The sequence below is a fragment of the Antechinus flavipes genome, chromosome 2 (assembly GCF_016432865.1).
Source record: "Antechinus flavipes isolate AdamAnt ecotype Samford, QLD, Australia chromosome 2, AdamAnt_v2, whole genome shotgun sequence".
NCBI lineage: Eukaryota > Metazoa > Chordata > Mammalia > Dasyuromorphia > Dasyuridae > Antechinus > Antechinus flavipes.
In genome coordinates this window covers 468632517-468655265 of record NC_067399.1, presented here as the reverse complement: position 1 = coordinate 468655265, position 22749 = coordinate 468632517, and positions in this window count along the sequence as shown.

The following is a 22749-nucleotide window of genomic DNA, read 5'->3' as shown; positions in this document are numbered from 1 at the left end:
ACCAATATATGTTAAACATGTGCATTTCTTCTATACACATTTCCACAAATATGCTGCACAAGAAAAATTAGATCAAAAAGGGGAAAAAGTGAGAAAGAAAACAAAATGCAAGCAAACAACAACAAAAAGAGTGAAAATACTGTGATGTGATCCACATTTAATTCCCACATTGCTCTTTCTGGGTACAGATGGCTTTCTTCATTATAAGATCATTGGAACTGGCCTGAGTCATCTCATTGTTGAATAGAGTCACATCCATTGGAATTGATCATCATATAATCTTTTTACTGTGTACAATGATCTTCTGATTCTGCTCATTTCACTTAGCATCAGTTCAGGTAAGTCTCTCCAGGCAGCTCTGAAATCATCCTGCTGGTCATTTCTGATAGAACAATAATATTCCATAACATTCACATGGCATAATTTATTCAGGCATTTCTCCAACTAATGGGCATCAACTCAGTTTACAATTTCTTGCCACTACAAAAAGGGTTGCCATAAACATTTTTGCACATATGGGGTCCTTTCCCTCTTTTATGATCTCTTTGAGTTAGATGTGCAGTAGAAACACTGTTGGATCAAAGGATATGCACAATTTGATAACCCTTTGGGCATTGTTCCAAATTGTTCTTCAGAATGGCTGGATGTGTTCACAATTCCACCAACAATGTATAGTATCCCAGTTTTCCCACATCCCCTGCAACATTTGTCATGATCTTTTCCTGTCATCTTAGTCAATCTAAGAGGTGTGTAAAATGATACCTCAGAATTGTCTTAATTTGCATTTCTCTGATTAATAGTGATTTAGAGCATCTTTTCATATGACTAGAACTAGTTTCAATTTCTTCATCTGAAAACTGTCAGCTCATATCCTTTGACCATTTATCAATTGGAGAATGGCTTGAATTCTTATAAATTTGAGTCAATTCTCAATATATTATAGAAATAGGGCCTTTATCAGAATTCTTGAATGTAAAATTTTTCTCCAGATTATTACTTCCCTTTTAATCTTGTTTGCATTGATTTTGTTTGTACAAAAAAAATTTTAACTTAATATAATCAAAATTATCCATTTTGTATTTAATAATGCACTCCAGTTCTTCTTTGACTTCAAATTCCTTTCTTTTCCACAGATCTGAGAGGTAAACTATCCTTTGTTCCTCTAATTTGCTTATCATTTTGATCTTATCTTGGTATACAATATTAAGTGTGCATCAGTGTGCATATCCTTTGATCCACCAGTGTGAAGTGTAAATACCTTCAAATTAGCTCTGCTGAAACAGCTAGTGAAATCCCTGGGGCTAGCTGAGTTCAGAAGTAACCTCAGCCTGAACCACAAGAATCTCCTAAATGGGGAGGCAAATTGGAGGACTGAATTTGGAAAGACTGAGGGAACCTCTGCTCATTACAGGTCCAGCTGTGCTGCAGAGACAAAGTCCTGGATTAGAAGGAACTCTCAAATCTATTGAGAGCAGAATCATGGGACCTAGATGCTTCTGGCTGAGGACTCTTGCATGAGACTGGAGCTTTTGATTTGAAATTCCAGATTAGAGGGGAGAGCTGAAGTGAAGCCAGAGGCACCATCACCCCTACACCAGGATTAAAGATACATGTAGTTCTCAAGGGAAAAACAATGAACAGGAAAAGAAGAAAGAACCAAACGTAGACAATGACCACAGGAATAGGGAAGACTGGAGTTTGTCTTCAGAGGAGGACAGTGAATTTTTTTAAAAGCCTCTTGTACCCCAAAGAGTAACATTAAATGGCTACTTGCTCAGAAAGAATTTATAGAATTCGAAAAAAGACTTTAAAAATCAAATGAGAGAGACTGAGGAAAAACTTTTTTAAAAATGAAGAAAAACAAGAAGATTATGAAAAAAAGTTAACCAACTAGAAAAGGAGATATAGTTTTAAAAGAAGAAAATAATTCTTTGAAAATTTGAATTGAATTAAAACCATGAGAGATCAAAAATAATAAAACAAAATATAAAAAATTTAAAAATATAAGAGAATGTGAAACATAAGAAAAATAGCATCTCTAGAGAATAGATCAAGAAAAGAAAACATAAGAATAATTGGATACCTGAAAGCTGTGGTCCAACAAACAACCTTGATATAATAATACAAGAAATAATCAAAGAGTTCACTTTAAACTTGGGAGATAGTCTAGACGAAAGGATATATGATGATAACTTGGCAGCTAGATGGTGCAGTGGATAGAGTGCCACTGGGCCTGGAGTCAGGAAGATTCATCTTCCTGAATTCACATCCAACCTCAATCATTTAATAGCTGATGACTATCAGCAAGTCCTATTTGCCTCAATTCTTCTTCTATAAATTGAACTGGTAAAGGAAATGGCAAAGCTCCAACATCTTTGGCAAGAAAACCTTAAATGAAGTTATAAAGAGTCAAACACAACAAAAAAAATTACTGAAATGATATCTGATAATAGCAGGTTTTCTAGTTTGGTTATGTACTAGTTTGGCTTATACTTTCATCCTGAACTATGTATGCATAGAAAATGTGACAGGAGACTAATCCAAGCCTAACACATGCAGAATGCTTCATTAATTCAATATAGAATATCTTAGCATTCTTCAAATGTTGGAGAGATTTGGAGAATGTCAAGACATTGTGTAAGTAGTTCTGGCTAAATACATGATGAAGAGGAAACTCTAATTGGTTATATAGCCAGAATTTGGGTGCATTTAAAAAGCACTACTCTGGAAATGGAATGGATGCCCATCAGTTGGGGAATGGCTGAATAAATTGTGGTATATGAATGTTATAGAATATTATTGTTCTGTAAGAAATGACCATCAGGATGATTTCAGAGAGGCCTGGAGAGACTTACGTGAACTGATGCTAAATGGAAGTGAGTAAAACCAGGAGATCAATGTATAGTGCAACAGCAAGATTATATAATGATCAATTCTGATGGACATGGCTCTTTCAACAGTGAGACAATTTAGGCCAGTTCCAATGATTTTATGATGATGAGAGCCATTTATACCAGAGAAAGGACTGTGGGAACTGAATGTGGATCACAACATAATTTTTCACTTTTTTGTTGTTGGTTGCTTGAATTTTATTTTTTTCTCCCTTTTTTCCCTTTTTGATCTGATTTTTCTTGTGCAGCAAGATAACTGTATAAATATGTATACATATATTGGATTAAAAAAAAAAAGCTCTAGTCCACCAAAACTGTCCTTTTTGGTCTGACTCATTCCAACATGGCAGTAGTCCAGTGAGAGACAATTTAATAGGTATTTAAGTGCATGGGCCCTCCACTTCCAAAGCCAGCATATGGTCTGAATATCGGTCACAGATCTTTGCCTCAGCATTTACTCTTAAGTTGAAGGTAAAGAAAACTAAAGATGTCCTTGTGAGCTTTGAGAGAAAAGGAGTGCAAAGCATGAAATAGTAGGAGTATACTTCATGCCAACTTTTGCAGTCAAATCAGCACTGAAGCTCTAACCTAAGGAACAACTTTTAAGACCCAGCCTATGTGTAACTGGAACAGGAATTCAGGCAACTACAATACTCATTTGGAAGGTGTAAAGGGCGGAAACTCTTGAGAAGGTGCACTGAAGCTGGTTTGAGCATTTAAGGCTAACTACCAATTGGACAATAATCTATAAGCATGTGCTTGGAAAATGGCCCTTCCCACTATCCTGTGATGGCTTGATAATTGGTGTATACAGAGGATTGTAGGAGAGACTAGGGGGTGGAGTAAGACTAGCCAGGGTCACTTTGGTGGTAGAAGAGGAAGAAGGAGGTCATGGAGATTCTGCTTCCATCCTGTTCTATCCTACCTCTAAGGACCAAGAATTAAGATTAAGGACTTTTGCTTATCCTAATTCCGGCTGATTTTGGGGTATCTGGGGTGCTAACATGGTCTTCACAGGAGGGAACTTGATGGAATCAGTGCTAGATAGAGACTGCTTTAAGTCTGAGCTCACTCTCCTCAAGGGTTACATAGGTATGAGGGGAAATTTTGTTCCCCTGGTGTTCCAAGCAAATATCTCTTTGTAAAATCCAATTTATATCAAGTAGTTAAATGAAAATAGTATTGACTAGCAAAGAGGAAAACACACTGAAATGGTAGCTAGTAAACAGCATTAGTGAAAGGTACTTCAGATCCTATAGACTAATCCTAGAACGCTTAGTTGGTATCTGGTCTTGCTCTGGGAATATGAGGCCAAAGTATTTACTACAGCTTTAATACAGACTGTGTGGATGAGACTATCATGAAATGTGAGTGGAAAAGTAGGATGAAATCAAATACTAAGTCTTTTAAATGCCAGGCTAAAATGTTTGTGTTAAATATTTTAACATATTTAACATGTATTGGATTACCTGTCATCCAATGTGGTATATGAAGGAGGAGATAATTTGAAACAGAAGACTTTGCAAGGGTCAGTGCTGAAAAATTACCCATGCAAATGTTTTGTAAATAAAAAGCTATAATTAAAAAAAAAGAAAAAATCATATATTTGTATTTTGGCCAATAAAAGAGAATCACTGAAGATTTTTTTTTTTTTAACAATCTAGTCAGTTGTATAGTAAGATGGCTATCTTGGCAACCGTGTGAAAGCTGGATGAAATAGAGAACAGAATGAAACCAGCCTATTGGCAGGCTATTGTAATAGATTAGGGAAAAGATGATAATCCTCATCAATAAAAAATAAGTAACTTGTAGAGAGGGTCAGATTAGGGGGAAGGGATATTTCCAACAAATACCTGGAAGTATGTGACTAGAGTTCAAGAAAGACTAAAATTAACTGTGTATGTGTGAGTGTATATATATGGGTGTAATTTGCATAGAATTAATAACTAAAGCAATGGTAATGAATGAGAACACCAATGGAAAGAGTGTAGAGAGAAGAAAGTCAAAAATAGAGCCTTATTGGATATTTACATTTATAAGATGGGAAGAAAATTATGAATCAGGAGAACAACTAGTTAGAGAGATAAATGAAAAATGAATCAAGTGTGATGTTTCTGAAGATGAGAGGAAAAATAAATAGAAAAGGAAATAGTCAAGAATACTAAGGGATAGAGAAAGGAAAAAAAGTCACTGGATTTGGCAATTAGGAGGTAATTAATGACCAACAAGAAAGTAATTTCAGTTAAATGATTAGGAAGCCAAAGAACAAAGGTGAAGTAGAGAGTAGGTAGAGAGAAAGTGAAAGCATTAGATAAACTATTTCAAGAAATGTATTAATGAAAGGTAAGAGAGAAATGGGTCAATAGCTGGATGGGTAGAGAAGGTTTAAAAGAAGGTTTTTATGGACTGGGGATATTTGCAGGAAGATGGGAAAAATTAGTGAGAAGGGAGAATTGAAGATATGTGAGAAAGAGGGGATGAATGCTAGAGTAAGGTTCTGGAAGAGGCACAAAGAAAAATGATTCTTTTTTAACCAAAGCAAAGAAGACCAAAGAAGGTAATGGTGCTGATTTAAGGAAAGGAGATTGGTTAAAACAGTTATATCCTATTGGCTCATTCTTCTTAATGAACAGGACAGGTAATCTGTGTAAGGGAGCGGGTTAAGGTTGGACTACCTGAAAGAGACTCAGGGACTCTTAAAGTCCTGAACCACACTTTGAAAATCTTTGGGATATGGTATCAAGTACAGAAGAACATCTCTCCTTATTGTCCCTTTCATTTTCATTAAAATGAAATGATACTGTGGAAAGTCAAGAATTTATCAGCTGCTCTATCTTTGACAAAGAGAAATTTCTATCATGTCCATCATCACTATTATAGTATTACTACCTATAAAGCTATCCTTGCCCCTTAGGATCTTTACCTAATTTTTTTTATTACTCTTATAGTACTGTGTACATTTTTATCTAGACATGCCACAGGTGTTATTGTTGACTCTTTACTTGAATATTATCTGCTAAATAATACTGATCTTCATTATTGATATATTTCTTCCCATGTTTTATTTAAGAATACTATACCCTGCTTCTGTTGGACAGTTTTTTCTCTTCCTCTATACATGTAGTTTAAATTAATTTCAGTAATCATTTATGAATCAGAAGCTCTTTAAGGTCAGGGACTAGCTTTTACCTGTTTTTATAACCTTTGCATTTATCATAGTGTCCCCCACAAAGAAGGCACTTTGTTATTGATTGATGGATTGAAGTACACTACACTATGCTAGGTGTCAAGGAGAGATTTTATATATATTAAATATATTTATATTGTACTAGATGTTTATATACAAACATATGCATACACACATATCTATATCTATATGGCTATTAACCTACATTCCTATATTTTAAGGCACAGTCCAGAAACTAAATCAGCTACCATTTTCTTATCTAAACTGTTCAATTTTTTAATCTGCCTGTGAACTACTTTTAAAATCTACCCTCTCTATAATTGGTAGTAGAAATAGAAATGTTATCCATAGTCCTTAAGGTCTTCATTTAAAAAAAAAACTCAGGATCTAATAATCTTCAGCAATTTTTTTGTGAACAACTATTGGTGATATCCATTTCTATATTTAAATTAAAATAATTATTAGACAGTTTGTGTTTATTGAATGAGGGTTGCACTTGCATTTATTTTGGGCAGTGTAAGAGGTAGCATGGTATAATGGGAAGAGTATTAGACCTGGTTCAAATTCTGACTATGTAATCTTAAGCATATTTCTTAAATTCTCTTAGTCTTAGTTTCCTCATTTCCAAAACAAGAATACTAACAATATATCCTAATTAGATAGTGATTATAAAGCTTTAAAGAAGCAGTTTGAGATGGCAAAGTCATGTCAGACTTGAAGGCACAAAGACTTTAGTTCAGATCCCTAATACTTCATAATTATATGACCATGGACAAGTCACCTGACTGCCTTGAATCAAGGGAACTCTTTAAAATATTCAGCTAAGCCATAGGCATATTTGGGATCGGACATTATCCTGCTTCACTCCAATCACGTGCTAACCGGAAATCACATAACCAGGTTGATTGGGTCCATTACAAATTAATGCTATCTCATATAAACAAGGCTCTCAATGCAACAAGGAATTTTTCTTATTTCTCCCGAATTAATCCTCTATCTAATCCCTACAGAAGATGTTGCAAACATTCTTTTCTTTATTCAACTTTCTCTCACCTCTCCTCCAAAAATATTCTCTCAGATATAAAGACTATTTATCCTTTTTACCTTCTTTTCCTTTCTTTTAATCTCAAAATCCTCATATTATCCCTTCTCTTCAAAAGGTCAATCCTTCTATATGAACTTTTGATTTCGTCTTTGTTGTCTATATCAAAACCTCCCTTCCAGCCTCCTCTCCCCCCAATCTTTGATCTCTCCCTAAATACAGCAAACAAATCTAGGTCTTCATCATCCTTTAAAAAATAAATAAACTCAGTAGCCTCTACCAAAGTTTCACACTATCATTTTATCCTTTTCAGATGCAAACTCCTAGAAAAAGCTGTCTGCTTCCTTTTTTTTAACTACCTATCATCTCATTCACTTATCAGTTCTTTGCAGTATGGCTTCTACTCTTATCACTCAGCTGAAACTGTTCTCTCTAAAGTTACCAATAATCTCCTAATTGCCAAATCTGTTGGCCTTTGCTCAGGGTTCATCTGCAGCATTTGATACTGTTGACCACCCTTTTCTTCTGGTTGCTCTCTCTTGCTGCTCCTACTGCCTAATTGATCCTTTTCAGACTCTTTTGAGAGTTTATCATTCATACCACACACACACAGAGAGAGAGAGAGAGAGAGAGAGAGAGAGAGAGAGAGAGAGAGAGAGAGAGAGAGAGAGAGAGAGAGCGAGAGGGAGAGAGAGAGAGAGAGGAGAGAGAGAGAGAGAGAGGAGAGAGAGAGAGAGAGGAGAGAGAGAGAGAGCGAGAGGGAGAGAGAGAGAGAGAGGAGAGAGAGAGAGAGAGAGAGAGAGAGAGAGAGAGAGAGAGAGAGAGGAGAGAGAGAGAGAGAGAGAGAAAAGAAAAGAGAAGAGAAGAGAAGAGAAGAGAAGAGAAGAGAAGAGAAGAGAAGAGAAGAGAAGAGAAGAGAAGAGAAGAGAAGAGAAGAGAAGAGAAGGAGAAGAGAAGAGAAGAGAAGGAAGAGAAGAGAAGGAGGGAGGGAAGGAGGGAGAGACAGAAGGAGAGAGGGAGGGAGAGAAAGAGAGAGAGAGAGGTTTTACTCCAAGGCTCTATCCTGAGCCCTTAATAAATAAATAAAAGTTACATCATCTCTCATGGATTTAATTATCATCTCTGTGAAGATCTAATTCAGTTCCAATTGATCAATGATGGATAGAATTAGCTACACCCCAAAGAAAGAACACTGGGAAATGAATGTGAATTGTTTGCATTTTTATTTTTCTTCCCACGTTATTTTTATCTTCTGAATCCAATTCTTCCTATGCAACAAGAGAACTGTTAGGTTCTGCACACATATATTGTATCTAGGAGATACTATAATATATTTAACATGTATAAGACTACCTGCTATCTAGGAAAGGAGGTGGAGGGAGGGAAGGGAAAAGTCAGAACATAAGTGAGTGCAAGGAATAATGTTGCAAAAAATTATCCATGCATATGTATTGTCAATAAAAAGTTATAATAAAAAAATTATCATTTCTGTGAAGATGATTCACAGATCTGATTTTTTAGCCCTAGTCTGCCATCACTAATTGCTACTGGATGTTTTGAATTGGAATTCCTGTATACATCTCAAAATCAATATCTACACAAAAGAGTTCATTATCTTTTACCTAAAACCCAACTTTCTTCCAAATTTTCCTAGTACTATTGAGAACACATTCTCTATCTTATGGATGAATGAATGAAAAAAAAAAATTAAGCATTTACAATGGGCAAAGCACTGGCTATTTGTGCTCCAAACACAAATAGAAAAGTGAGACAATCTTTGTTCTCAAGAAACATACATGTAACTATCATTTATACAACTGATTAGAAGGTAATAAGTAATTGGCAAGGTAAGGTAAGGTAATTGAACAATTGAAGAATAATGAAAAACTTCTTGAAAAAGGTGGCTATTGAGCTTATCCTGGAAGGGATCTAGAAGTTCCAACCCATAAAAATGAAGAGAAGGTATATTCTGGTCATGTAGGCTAGTCCATATAATAGCACAAAGGAAGGAAATATTATATCTAATTCAGACATATCACAATCATTTTGCCCTGTGGTCTATAAAAAATGACCTTGACAAAATCATGTCTAGTTCCAAAAGGCCAAGCAAAAGCAAGGCACTGAGTCTTTAGGATGGTTTGACAATTTTTGCAAAAAGAGTCAAAGAGTAACTAAAAATAGAGAGATCTTGGTCCACTAGTTCAATAAGAATCAGTGACTTTCCAATATCTTTAATCTCAGGACCCTTTTGCCTTCTTAAAATTATTAAGTGTAATGTTCGGGCTAGCTTTCTGGAGGTCCTTCAGATGGGCCTTGGTCTCAGCAGGATAGACACCAGAGAATGGTCAGAAATAGAATCTTCAGTCTTTATTCTGGCCCACTCTTGATCTTAGGAGGAAGGAGAGCCACCAGGAGGATGGTCAAAAATAGCATGTCTCCTTTCTAGTCCTTCTCAGCCCTTAAATACACTATTACAATTACATCATTACAGCATATGAAATATGTGTGAACTAGAGAACCATTACATCACCATGCTAAATACTAAGTATATATAAATTAGAGAACCATCATCTCATCAATTCCACTGAGTTAACACCTTGTTATAAGTACCCTTGTTTCAAGTATATTTCTCCAGAGTTCCGGCCCTCTACAACTGCCAAGTTTTCTAAGTTCACAATTTTTTTTTTTAATCCAACATCTCACTATCACTTACCCATATATCCAATCATTTGTAAAATCTTGTCCCCTTCTATCTTTACTTATATCCCTATCCTCTCTACTCACACGGTTACTATACCAATCTGATTCAAACCTTTATCATCAGACATAATATCTCACTTATATGAAGCCGATAAACTTTCCTCTGTTTTCCCTGCCTCAAGCTTCTCTCCACTTCAATCCATCTTCATACAATTATCAAAGCTATTTTTTCCAAGCTCAAATTTGTCTGTCATTCCTCTGTCAGCAAACTCCAGTGGCCTCCTATTAGATAAATTATAAATTCCTTTGGTTGGTATTCACAACCTAACCCCTACCTATCTTTCTAAGTTTATTATATATTACTCTTCTTCCTACCCTCCTCAATTTGATCAAAGTGGCTTTCTTTATCCAAAAACTTGATACTCCATCTCCCATCTCTATGCCTTTGCACTTGCCATACCCTATGCCTAGAATATACTCCCTCCTTCTGCCTCATTGAATCCCTACTGTCCTTCAAGATAACTCAAGAACCATCTTCTATCTGAAAACTTCTTGGCTTAGTCAGAGAGCTAATAAGTGTCTGAGGCCAGATTTAAATTCAGGTCTTCTTCACTCCAGATCCTAGTGTCCTCTTTTCCCAACTCTGATTGGAAATATCATCATGGCAGCTGACTGAATATTGGACTGGAGTAAGAAGAGTCTTGAGGAAGGGGGACTAGTTAAAAAAACTATTGCAATAGTTTAGGTAAAAGGTGATAAGGTAAGATTGTGGCTGTGTGAGCAGAAAGAATGAGATAAATGGGAAAGATGTTAAGAAGGGAGAAAGATCAAGGTTTATCTTTGAATTGGATATCTGAGGTAAGTAAGTGAGAACTATTTATCTAAAATGACTCACAGATTGCAAGCCCAAGTGATTAAGGTACTTGCCTGTTCTCCACAGTTAGTTCAGAAAAGAGAAGGCTTTGTGGAAATGTGTGAGAAGAAAATAAGTTTGATGTAGACATATTTAAGTTTAAGATGTTGATGAGACTCCCATTTTGAGATTTTCAAAGGCAATAGAAGATGTGAGATTGGACTTCAGAGGGCTAAAAAGATCTGGGAATCATTTGCATAGTGATGGCAATTGAAACCAAGGAAGTTGATAAGATCACCAAGTGAGAAAATACAAAAGTAAGAGAAAAGAGGGCTCAGAATACAGGCTTGAGGAATATCCACAATTAATGGATATGACATAAAGAAAAAAGAGATAAAAGGATAAAAAAAAGAGTTGGAAGAATGATCAGATAAGTAGGAGGAGAATTAAGAGGACCAACTTATGTGTTCTCTCCAACGAAAAGATTTGGTGATATGGGAGGAAAGTCTTGAACCTGGAGTCTTGAGAAACATTCAGTTTGAATTCTAACTTTGACTCTAGCATTGTGATTCAGAGCAAGTAACACCTTTGAACCTTAGATTCTTCATAAATAAAGCATGGCTAGCAATGATCCTTACTTCAGAGGAATGTTGTGAGGAAACTGCTTTGTAAACCTTTATAAACCTTCAAGTTGAATACAAACATGAACTATTGCTATCCTTGAGCTTACAGTCATCTCTGCCTCAAAGTGTGACATGAATCATCTTCTGTACACATTTCCTGATTCTCCCAATTGCTAGTGCCTTACAACTAGAAATGATTTTGTATATATTCTGTTTTTATATAATAGGATATATAGATCCAGGTCACAGATCTAGAATTGGTAGAGACCCTAAAGGCCATATCATCTAGTTACCTCACTTTTACAAATGAAGAAACTGAGGCTTAGGGAGTTTAAATCAAAGCCAAGTCAAAAAATATTGATTAATTTTGCCCAAGCTTATATGGATAGTAGGCATCAGAGTTGGGTTTTCATACTAGGTCCTCTGATTCCAGAGCCAGAGATACCCACACTCTTTTCTATACTATCACACTGCTTCAGACTGCACAGCCCCACTCCCCCCTGAGAATGCTCCTTGAAGGCAGTGGTTGTTTGATTTTTGTCTTTATATCTCAAGTGCTTAGGGTGCTGCCTAGCATAGCATAGGAACTTGATAAATGCTTGCTGATTTAGACTTTGCTTCTGAACTTAGCACATTCTGTTTTGTATCCTTGTTATCTGTACATTTTATCTCCCTTGCCCCATTAAATTGCAAGTCCAGCGGCTATGTTTTGTTTTGTTTTTGTGTTCCTATTGATGAAGGAAACCCAGAAACAATTCTAACTCTCTCTCTCTCTCTCTCTCTCTCTCTCTCTCTCTCTCTCTCTCTCTCTCTCTCTCTCTCTGACTTTGAGGGGGATGCTTGGAAAACTCCCTCAGAGAAGCTGCCCCCTGGGGGGGGGTAGAGAAACTCCCCTGCCCCAGGGGACTAGTTGAGTCCAGGACCACTCCTACTTAGCCCAGCTGGGAGCTGGAGATTGAGATTTCAACCTCTATTGAATTGGAGATTAGTCCAGGGGCATTTATTCAAATGTAAAATTTCTATTCAATTCCAAAAATCTCTGTCTGATTTCATCTCAAACTCAGTCTCTAACCAAAGTTTCAATTATAAAAAGAGGCAACTTGGGACTCATTCCTTGTAGAGAGTGCAAAAGCAGGAATCAGGCCAGGCCAAGGGACCTCCCTTAGCATAGCTACTTGGACTTCTGCCTGCTGAAAAGACATTCTCTTTTCAGTGTTAATCTCTCTTTGTCTCTCTCACACATTTCCCTAACAGGACCTTACCTCTCTTTACCTCTCTATTGGGATTTCTCTGCTAGAAACTTTCTCTTTCTCTGCTAGACCTTTACTTCTCTGTTTACTTGCCACTAAGAAAGTCAGTCTGCAAAAACTGACTTCCCAGTACAAATAAACTTCTTTTGCCAGTTTAACTTTTCGGGTTCACAAATTCATTTATGAAGGACCTGTGCTGACCAGAAGGGAGTTCCCACAACTCCCTGCCCTGCACCAAACCTCATCACTATCACTTATCATAGTATCTTTGACTGAGGGGGCATTTCTACATGTTTTTCAAATTGTGTTGTAGTTAGAATTTATACATATAAGGAATTATGATTTCAGTTTTGTAAATACAGCCTCAAGCAAAACAAAATGCAACCTACTTTGAACCCAATTTAATGCATCTCTGCAGTCAACTTCTTGATGATGATTTTTCTGTGCCAATGAATACAAAGGAGGCAACTTGTTATATAGGGAAGAGAACTATGTACAGTTCAGTACATATAGTAATCCTATCTTTGGCCCTACTGACAATATATATGATCGAGGACAAGTTACCTCTTAGAGACTTTTGTCTTCTGTGGAGAAAAATGGAAGTATTATATGATTTCAAAGTTCCCTTCATTTCTGATGTTCTATGCTGCAAAGACTGAACTATTGCTTGAACTTCAATGGTCTAGTCTTCAGAAGGACCCTATTGTAGGAACTTATTCACAAGAACTTGGAAAATAATAATACCAGGAAATGTATAATGGCCTCCTTATGGGTGAAGATATAATTTTAGGATATTTTGTAATTCATAATGGTGGGAACTTCTTCCACTGTTGAAGAGAGTAGAGCCCAATCAATCAATCAATCAATAATTTATTATGAATCTATTATGTGTAAGGAACTAAAGATACAGAGAAAGAAAGGAAACAATACCTGTTTTCAAGGAGCTACTCTTTTTATCAATTATTTAACATGCAAACACATAAGTATGTACAGAATAGCTACAAAACAATTTTGAAATCTAGGTATGTCCTTCCTTTGCTCAATGAGCTCCCCTGGTTCCCTGTAGTCTCCAGGATCAAATATAAAATCCTCTGCTTGACAATGAAAGCTTTTCCTAATTTAACCATTTCCTATTTTCCAGCCTTCTTTCATTTGACTCATCTTCTATATTTTATGATCATGCTATATAGGTCTATTTGCTATTTCTCCAAGACAATACCTCATCTCCTATCTATATGCCTTGGATTGGCTATTCCCCCAGGCTTTGAATGTTCCTCATCCTGGACTCTTGTTTTCCTTGTATTCCTTCAAGACCTCATGTCCCATCTTCTACAAGAAGCCTTTCCTTCCCCCAACTACAAATGCTTTTAGTATGAGATTACTTTCCATCTATTCTGTATATATCTTGCATGACCACATGTTTATATATTATCTCCCCCTTTATAATAAAAGTTTCTTGGATGAAGGGACTGTTTTTGCTTTTCTTTGTAAATTAATGCTTGAGTAACTGACTTCCTATCTGAAGTTTTGAGGTCAAATTCACAAAAAATAAATTCACTCAAGGAGATTTTTATTTCATTTGCTGGCTACAATTAATGTCTACATAATATGTAGCTTAAATAAAATTCATAGGAATTAGTTTGTGTATGATTTCTCTGATGATGGCCCACTTCTGGTTGTCTTACTGTTCATTAACACCTTCACAATAAGGTGGACTGGGAAAAGGAGAGGTGATGAAACAAATCAGGCAATTATACTCTGATAAAAGGTTTGATAAGAAAAGAAGTTGACACTTCACTGAAATTAAAATTTTCAAATATCTGGGATTTTATTAATAAAGTTGGATCTTCTGGGTACCTCAGAGATTAGTTAACTCCCACATCACACAAAGAGTAGAAGGCCTAGGCAAGACTAGTGTTAGCCAAAGAAGGCAGCTGCAATACATTGGGAGAGAGGTGAAAAATGCAGAAGAATGATGTTTAGTATTACTTTTTATAAATGTTATGTTTTTATGTGAGAAAATGACTTCAACAATCAGCTAGTTTGACCTCCTCATTTAAATACTGTGGAAAATGAGATTGAGAAAAGTGACTTGCCAAGGTCACCCAACTACATTCTCATTATTCTCAGTTCCTTGGCTGAGGATATAGATTATCCTTGACCTATATATCCTTGTCTATATCCTTGACCACCCTCCTACCCCTAGTCTCCACCATGTAATGCCCTTTTTAATAATTTATGCCAATCTCTAACTTTATCACTTGACTCCTAGAAAACTTTTCTACTCAATAATACTTACCCTACCTCTTCCATCCCTATGTGTTTTCTCCTGCTGTCCCACATTCCTTGAATAGACCTTTTTTACTCACCCATCCACATTTGGTGAAATACTGGATAAAATTAAGTCCATTTTCTGGCATTCAAAGCTCTTTACAGGCTAGTACCAGCCTCTTTGCAGGAAAATGTCTAATCTATGTAATAATAGTACTACTGTGGCCAACCTTTAGTAGTGCTTTAAGATGTATAAAGTTTTATATATATACATATATATGTATATGTATATGTATTTGTACATATATATATATATATATATATATATATATATATATATATAAAATCTTATTTGATTAAGTCGGAAGAAGAATGAAATAAGCATTTTTTCTATAGACAGCTAGGTGGTAGAGTGGATAAAGCACTAGTCCAAGAGTCAAGAAGACTCATCTTCCCAAGTTCAAGTCCAACCTCAGACACTTATTAGCTGTGAAACCCTGGTCAAGTCACTTAACCTTGTTTGCCTCCATTTCCTCATCTATAACATGAACTAGAGAAGTAAAAAGTAAACCTCTCAAGTATCTGTGCCAAGAAAACTCCAAATGGGATCACAAAGAGTCAGACACCAATGATAACAAGTACCAGGCACAGTACTATGCACTTTTAAAATATTTTCTCATTTGATCTTCATAACAACCCTATTATTAACCTGCTTTTACAATTAAGGAAACTGAGGCAGGCAAAAATTAAATTACTTGCCCAGGATCACCTGAGGCTGGATCTGACCTCAGCTCTTTCGGACTCCCGCATCCTATCCATTGTACCACTGAATTGCTTCAACAATCTGTTCCCCAAACACATCCAGTATAATGTCTTTGTTCATGCTATTCTTTGTGTCTCAAATGTTCTCCTTTCTTCTCTTCAGCTATTAAATTCCTAACCACTGAGATATAGTCTCAAGCAAAGTAGATATAGAGGCAATTGCAAAAAATAAAATAGATGATATTGATTACATGAAGCTGAAATTCAGCAAATTGACAATGATGACAAAAGATGGGAATACTCATTGTTGGAGAAGTTGAAGGAGGATAGACACACTAGTGCAATTAATGAAGTTATGAATAAGTACAAACATTTTGGAAAGCAATATGGAAATGTGTAAATAAAGTAACTAATGCCCTGATTCTTTGAATGAGAGATTCCACCTCTAGACATATATTTTAAGGAGGTCATTGATAAGTAGAAAGTTCCCATATACACCAAAATATATAGCAATAATTTTTGTGGCAGGAAAGAATTGGAAAAGGAGCAGAAATGATGAATATGAGGAATGCAGAGAAACATGGAAAGGCTTAATTGAATTAAGCAAAATGAAAATAAAGCCAAGAAAATAATATGCACAATTATAACAATGTTAATGGAAAGAACCAGTACAAACATAAAAAATGAATAAAGTTTCAAAGATCGAGTACACTCCAAAAGAAAAGCTATGAGAAGCCATTTCTTATCTTTTGCAGAAGTGGTATGTCCACTAATGTGAAACATTGCAAATAATTTCAGGGTTTTTTTTTTTTCAGTGTGTGGGTCAGTTTTGCTATTTTTTTCTTTTAAAATATATTCTTTGGAGGTACTATCTCACATTTATCAGATTGATTATGATGGTGGGAAAAGATAATGATAAATTTTGGAGAGAATAGGAAAACTGGGACATTAATGCATTGTTGGAATATATTAGTTGTGAACTGATCCAGTCATTCTGGAGAGCAATTTGAAACTATGTACAAAGGACTATCAAACTGTGCCTATTCTTTGATTTAGCAGCAGGTCTTATCCCAAAGAGATCATAAAAAAGGAAAAAGAACCCATATGTTAAAAAATGTTTATAGAAGTTCTTTTTGTGGTAGCAAAGAATTGGAAATTACATGGATGCCCAATTTGCCATTCCCCAACTGATGAATGGCTGAATAAGTTATGTTTTATGTATATAATGGAATATTATTGTTCTATAAGAAGTTGAGAAAGACTTAACATGAACTGATACTGAGTGAAGCGAGCAGAATCAGGAGAACATTGTACACAGTAACAGCAAGCTTATGTGATGATCAGTTATGATAAACTCTTCTCAGAAATGCAGTGTTACAATACTTAATAGATTTGGATAGAAAATTCCATATGCATCCAGAGGGAGAATTATTGAGATTGAAGCATACTATTTTCACACCTTTTGTTTTTGTCTTTTCTTTTTCATGTTTTTTTCCTTTTGTTCTAATTTTTCTTTCACATTACTACCATTCTTTAAAGTTTGACTTAAATTCTATCTCTTCCAAGAAACCTTTCTTCATTCCATAATAATATCCTTTCCCCCTTGGACTTCACATTGCCTGATGTTTTAAAAGTACTTAACCCAATATATTTATTCTTTCATTCATTTCATACTTTTTCATGCATTTATCGTAATATGGTATACATTACCTCTTTATATCATATACTCCTACTAGATTAGACTCTAATGAGTCTACAATCTCATTTTTATCTAAACTTTATAACTACCACATTGTTGTACATAGGTTCTGCAAATAATAAGCTGAAAATCATGAGGTTTATAGTTGAAGGCTCCTTAGTGATAATTCTTTTCCAACTCCCTCAATTTACAAAATAGAAAATCCAAAACTCAAAAGGTTTAAGGAAGGAAATGTCTAGCAAGGTGACTAATTAAGTGGTCAAATTTCAGCAAAATTCCTCTTCATCACCCCAGAATAGTAAAATATGTGCCAAATAAAATAAAAGAACAATAACAAAAGAAGTGGGAAGTTAAAAAAAATCCTCACAAAGAATATCTTAGAGATAAAAGAGCAGAAATTGAAGAAATGAGTGAACAAAAAGAAGCAAAGATTTAATTTTTTAAATGGAGTAAAAGAAAATCATACTATTAGAAAAATAGAAGAAAATGGAAGCTTATATTTTCACAACAAAGAGCATAAATTTATAATTAGTAAGAGTCAGGGGAGATTAAAAACATATAATAGGTTATTTCAAGTAAATAAAAACAAACTGCTTTTGTACAATTAAAATAAGTAGATTGGTTTTATACTATAAACATACATTATACATATAAACAAATATATTATAAATATATTTATATAAACATATATATAAATATAACATAAATATATGTATATCAATTTGCACTAAACACCTCTGAGGAAAACCTGGCATTCAAAAATCTAAAAAAAATTGACACAAGTGTTTAAGACAAAGAACAATTCCCCAATAGAAAAGTAGTTAAAATATATGATCAGTTTTCAAAATAAATACAAATTTTGATCACCATCTAAAAAAACACTAAAAAAGAAAGTATTAAAAATCAAAGAAATTGTGAGTTAAATTTATTCTGGTCTTTTACCTCATACTCAGCCAAACTGGTAAAGATAATAAAGATATATTCAGATTAGTAGGGTTAGAGGAAAATAGGAATATTAATTCATTATGGAAATGTGACTTAATATAATCATTCTGGAAAATCGCTTTAGAATTTTGAAAAATAAAGTTACTAAATTTTTTTTAACTTTTTAATCCAGAGATCCTACTATTCAGTTTACATCCCAAAGTATATGGGAATAGCTTTGGGAAAACAGTATGATATAGTGAATAGAGGGCTGCAAGTTATCAGAAAGAATTAAATTAAAATCCTTTCCTGACTCTTACTGCTTGTTTGACCTTGGGGGGGAAAATCATATAACCTTCCTGGGGCTCAGTTTCCTTATCTGTAAAATGAAGATGTTAGTACCTGTGGTACTATGGTACTTATCTCATTGGATTATTATAAGACATAAATGTTAAAGTTTTTAAAGCTATATAAGTGTCAGTTATTATTATTACCCCTGGCCCAAAGGAGATCAATAATGAGAAAGATATCATTTATATAAAGATCACATCAAATGAACACCAATTTATTGGCTACTTTGCCAGGCACTATACAAGGCTCTTGGGGTTATAAAATCAGAAAAGAAATAATTTCTCCTTTCAAGGAAAACAAGATGTATACATGAAAGCAAACATATAATGCAAACCCATTAAATAGTATGTGATATGGAGAGAAGAAACTAACATTTGAATAAATGAGGAAAACCTGCTTGTATTAGTACTAAAACTGAACTTTGTAGAGAGCTAGGGATTCTAAAAGGCAGAGCTAAGGAAAGAATGTATTTCAGGCTTGGAGAACAACAGCTTATACAAAGACAAAAAGATGGAGTAAATGGAGCACTGCATACAGAGCAGGACAAATAAGCCAGGTTGCCTAGAGTAGAGTACATGAAGGGAATTATTAGAATAAAGCTATAAAGATAGGTGGAAGCCAGGTTGTTCAGGCATTTAAATGACAAATAGACTTTATCTTAGAGGCAAGGACACCAGATTGGCAAGGACTGGAGCCTTTTAAGTAGGAAAGTGGAAAATGGAAGAAAAGTCAATTTAGTAGCTATATATAGGAAGGATTAGAGAAAGGAGATACTTGAGGAAAAGAGATTAGTTAGGAGATGATGGCAGTAATCCAACTAAGAGGTGATAAGACTCTGAACTAATGTGGTGGCTATACTTGTGGAGAGAAGGGAGAGATATAGAGGCAGAATCAACAAGACTTGGCAACAAATTAGATATGGAGATGCAAAGAAGGAGATTAAGAGTAAATCTTGACTCTAAGATTATGGATTAGGTAACTAGAAAAATAATAGAACCTTCAACAGAAACACAGAGGTTGGTATTATTTGTAAAAACAAAAAGTGTGAACTGTGTCCAACAATTGGGGAATAACTATGAATTGTAATATTTGAATGTAAAGGAATTTTATTTCACTGTAAGGAATGGCATATATGAACTGATGCAGAATTAAGAAAGCAGAACTAAATGTGTATTATAAACATATGTGTACATACACACATTTTATATTCAAATACATACATACATATGTTTTACACACAAACACATACATGTTGACAATAATATGACTAAAGACTTTAAGCTAAAAGGCAAAAAGCCTCAGGTCAAAACAACCAATCTTAGTTACTAAATTACTAATTAAAAAACTAAACAAACCCAACATTCTATATTTCTAACAATTGATATCAAAATACTCAAATGGATCTGTGATCTCATTAGTTGAGGAATGCCCTTTAATGAAAAATCACAAGTTACACATATTTGTATACGTGGGACTTCAATCCATGCCTACTAACAATTTATAATAAGAGTCCCACCCAATATCTTGCTTTCTCCTAATAGCATGAAGGTTGACAAGTGGCCAATCTATCTTCTTTTCCTGTCAACAGTTCCTTATTGTCATTTTATACTCTGGTTTTTCTTTGACTTTGGTTATAAATGCAACCTACTCACCTTTACCATGTGCCTTTCCTTTGCCCTTTGTGTGATATTCCTCCTTAGTTCTTCAAAGGCAGTGATATTCTACATTTCATTGACATACAGAAACACTGAGAAAATGTTAGTCTTGGAAAACAAGGCTTTTATTATTATCATGGAAAACTTGGGTTGAGTAAGAGTTCCCCTTTTCATTTTCAACTTCGGGCAAGTCCATCTGTCCTGAATCTCCCAGATGTGTTTGCTTTGAACAATGAACAATTTGGGATGATACTTAAAATACATGTTGAAATCTTCATTATCTGCTCAGTCATTTTTCCATAAATAGAAAAAACAAATATATATCCGAGACAATTATACAAGGTGTCTGAAGAAGGGGAAAATACCAAAAACATGAAGGAAATCCTCAGATCTTATTAATTTGCCTCCAAAAAGGTGACAAAACATCAATAACTTCTCAAGTATATGCCTACTGTGCCCGCTATACAAAAGTCTTATGTGGGTCATCTATACACTAATTAAGCACCTTCCTTAATGAAGATATTCATAGGAAACCAGAAGGCTTTCACAAACAATATCCAACAGTGGACCAGATCCTTTAACATGTCATGATTAACTGTAAGATATAGAGAATATAAGATCTCATTATGCTTATTCATTAATTATGAAAAATCATTTGATTCATTAGAATAAAACATTGCCCCACAGGCTCTTTTACAGTGATTTTTAATCCATATATCAAAAGGACTTATTTAAAGATTTAATAGATGAAACAACTTTGAAGTTAAATGACCCTCTGAAAATAAACATGAGGCAAATACAGTATGTGGAAATATTTGATAGCTAAAGGCATTCACCATTGTAATTGAGAAGATCTGGAATTTCTTGTGTTTGGTGAGGCCCCTCTTATGTTTTCATTTGTAGGTACATTGTGTTGATTATTTCAAATCCACCCTATAATGCAGAACCTCCTGGAAGAGATCTGCAATCACTTTAACACATTAAATCACTTTAATCTTTAAAAATGAAGTGATACCTGTATCAGTCGTGTGAGCCATTGTCTTAGGTGTTTTTGCCTTTTGGGAAATTTACTTTATAGGGGAGGACTTGTGTTGGGATATTTATTGGGAAATGTCTTAAGTCCAAAAAAAGGTATCAATAAAAACCTATTTTTTTTTTGAGAATTTTAGTGACTTGCCCAAGTTCCCACAGATAGAAAGTAGCAGAGCTAGATATGTCACCCCTTTACCTTGTAAATATAAAGTAAATTAATAATTTGGTACCAGTGATGTTTGTTTTTTTGGTAAAGAAGTGGTGGCAAGGAAGGAAATCATTTCCAGTATGGAATGTATTCTGTGCAAAAAGAATAAAAGATAGAGATGGAATATTATATATGGAAGTATTAAGTAAACTAGCTTGTTTAGATGGCTGCATCTATAGACATCTCCCTTGGACAGCCACGCTATTTCTCTTCCTTACAACTGGTAGAGTATAACTTGTCTAAAAATGGCAAAACCCAGACAAACTAAGTTTCTAAAGTTATCTAATATCATATCCATTTCATATTTTAATATGAAAATAATCATGCTATCATGCGATAGGTAACATCATAAAATCACAAATGAGAGAAACTCCTTTGATCAGCCAAGGGTGGCCTTGCAATGTAAAGAATAGACATATATATGGATATGAATATGGATTGTTACATGCTATGTCAGATTTGGTCACTCACCATGATATGTTCATGATTATTATAAGAGAGAGCTCTCTTGGGGAAGAGGATTTGTACATTGAGAAATGCCAGGAAAGAAAGTTATGAAAATTAGAAATATATTCAGATACCATATTGAAATTCCAAGATATTGAAATTCATGGTTGTTATTTTATCATTGTTATTTATCTCAATTCAAAACATAACAAGAATATGCTAGAATTTTATTTCACACTTTCAATAAAGCATTCATTTATGTATCGGAAATTGCAAAGTTGACTTTGCTTCCTTTAACTCTACACTAAAGAAGCCACAAACCCAATATAGCCCATGAGGGTCATCAAGTCAGCAGAAAAAAAAAACAAAACCCTAAAATTTTTGCTTCATTTCTAGAAGATAAATTTGCAAGGTTTGAAGTAGGCACAAGATTTTGTAAAAACAGACAAACAAACAAACAAAACAAAAAAAATGGTGCTAGGTTTAAGGGTAGTGTTCATGCTTCAGTATTTCTTTTTACTAATTCCCTTCTTTTACTAATATAGAATGAAGCTAAGATTTGGAGGAAGGATCAGAGGAGAGAAGTAGAAGCATTAGATATCATGGATACTCCTGAGTTGAGCAAAGGATTGTGAAAGATACAAAGGCTAAGAGATCATAGTTTCCAGTAATAGCAGTGGTTTGTGTAAATAAATGCATGAGAGTTTGTATGGCATCTCCAAAGACATCCCAGTTCTCAATTCAATGCCTTTGCAAGACTTTCCTTCATATCTAGGATGCTCTCTTCTTTCTTCTGTTTCTCTACCTCCATTTAATTCTCATCTCAAGTACCATTTGTAAGAGGCAGGATCTTC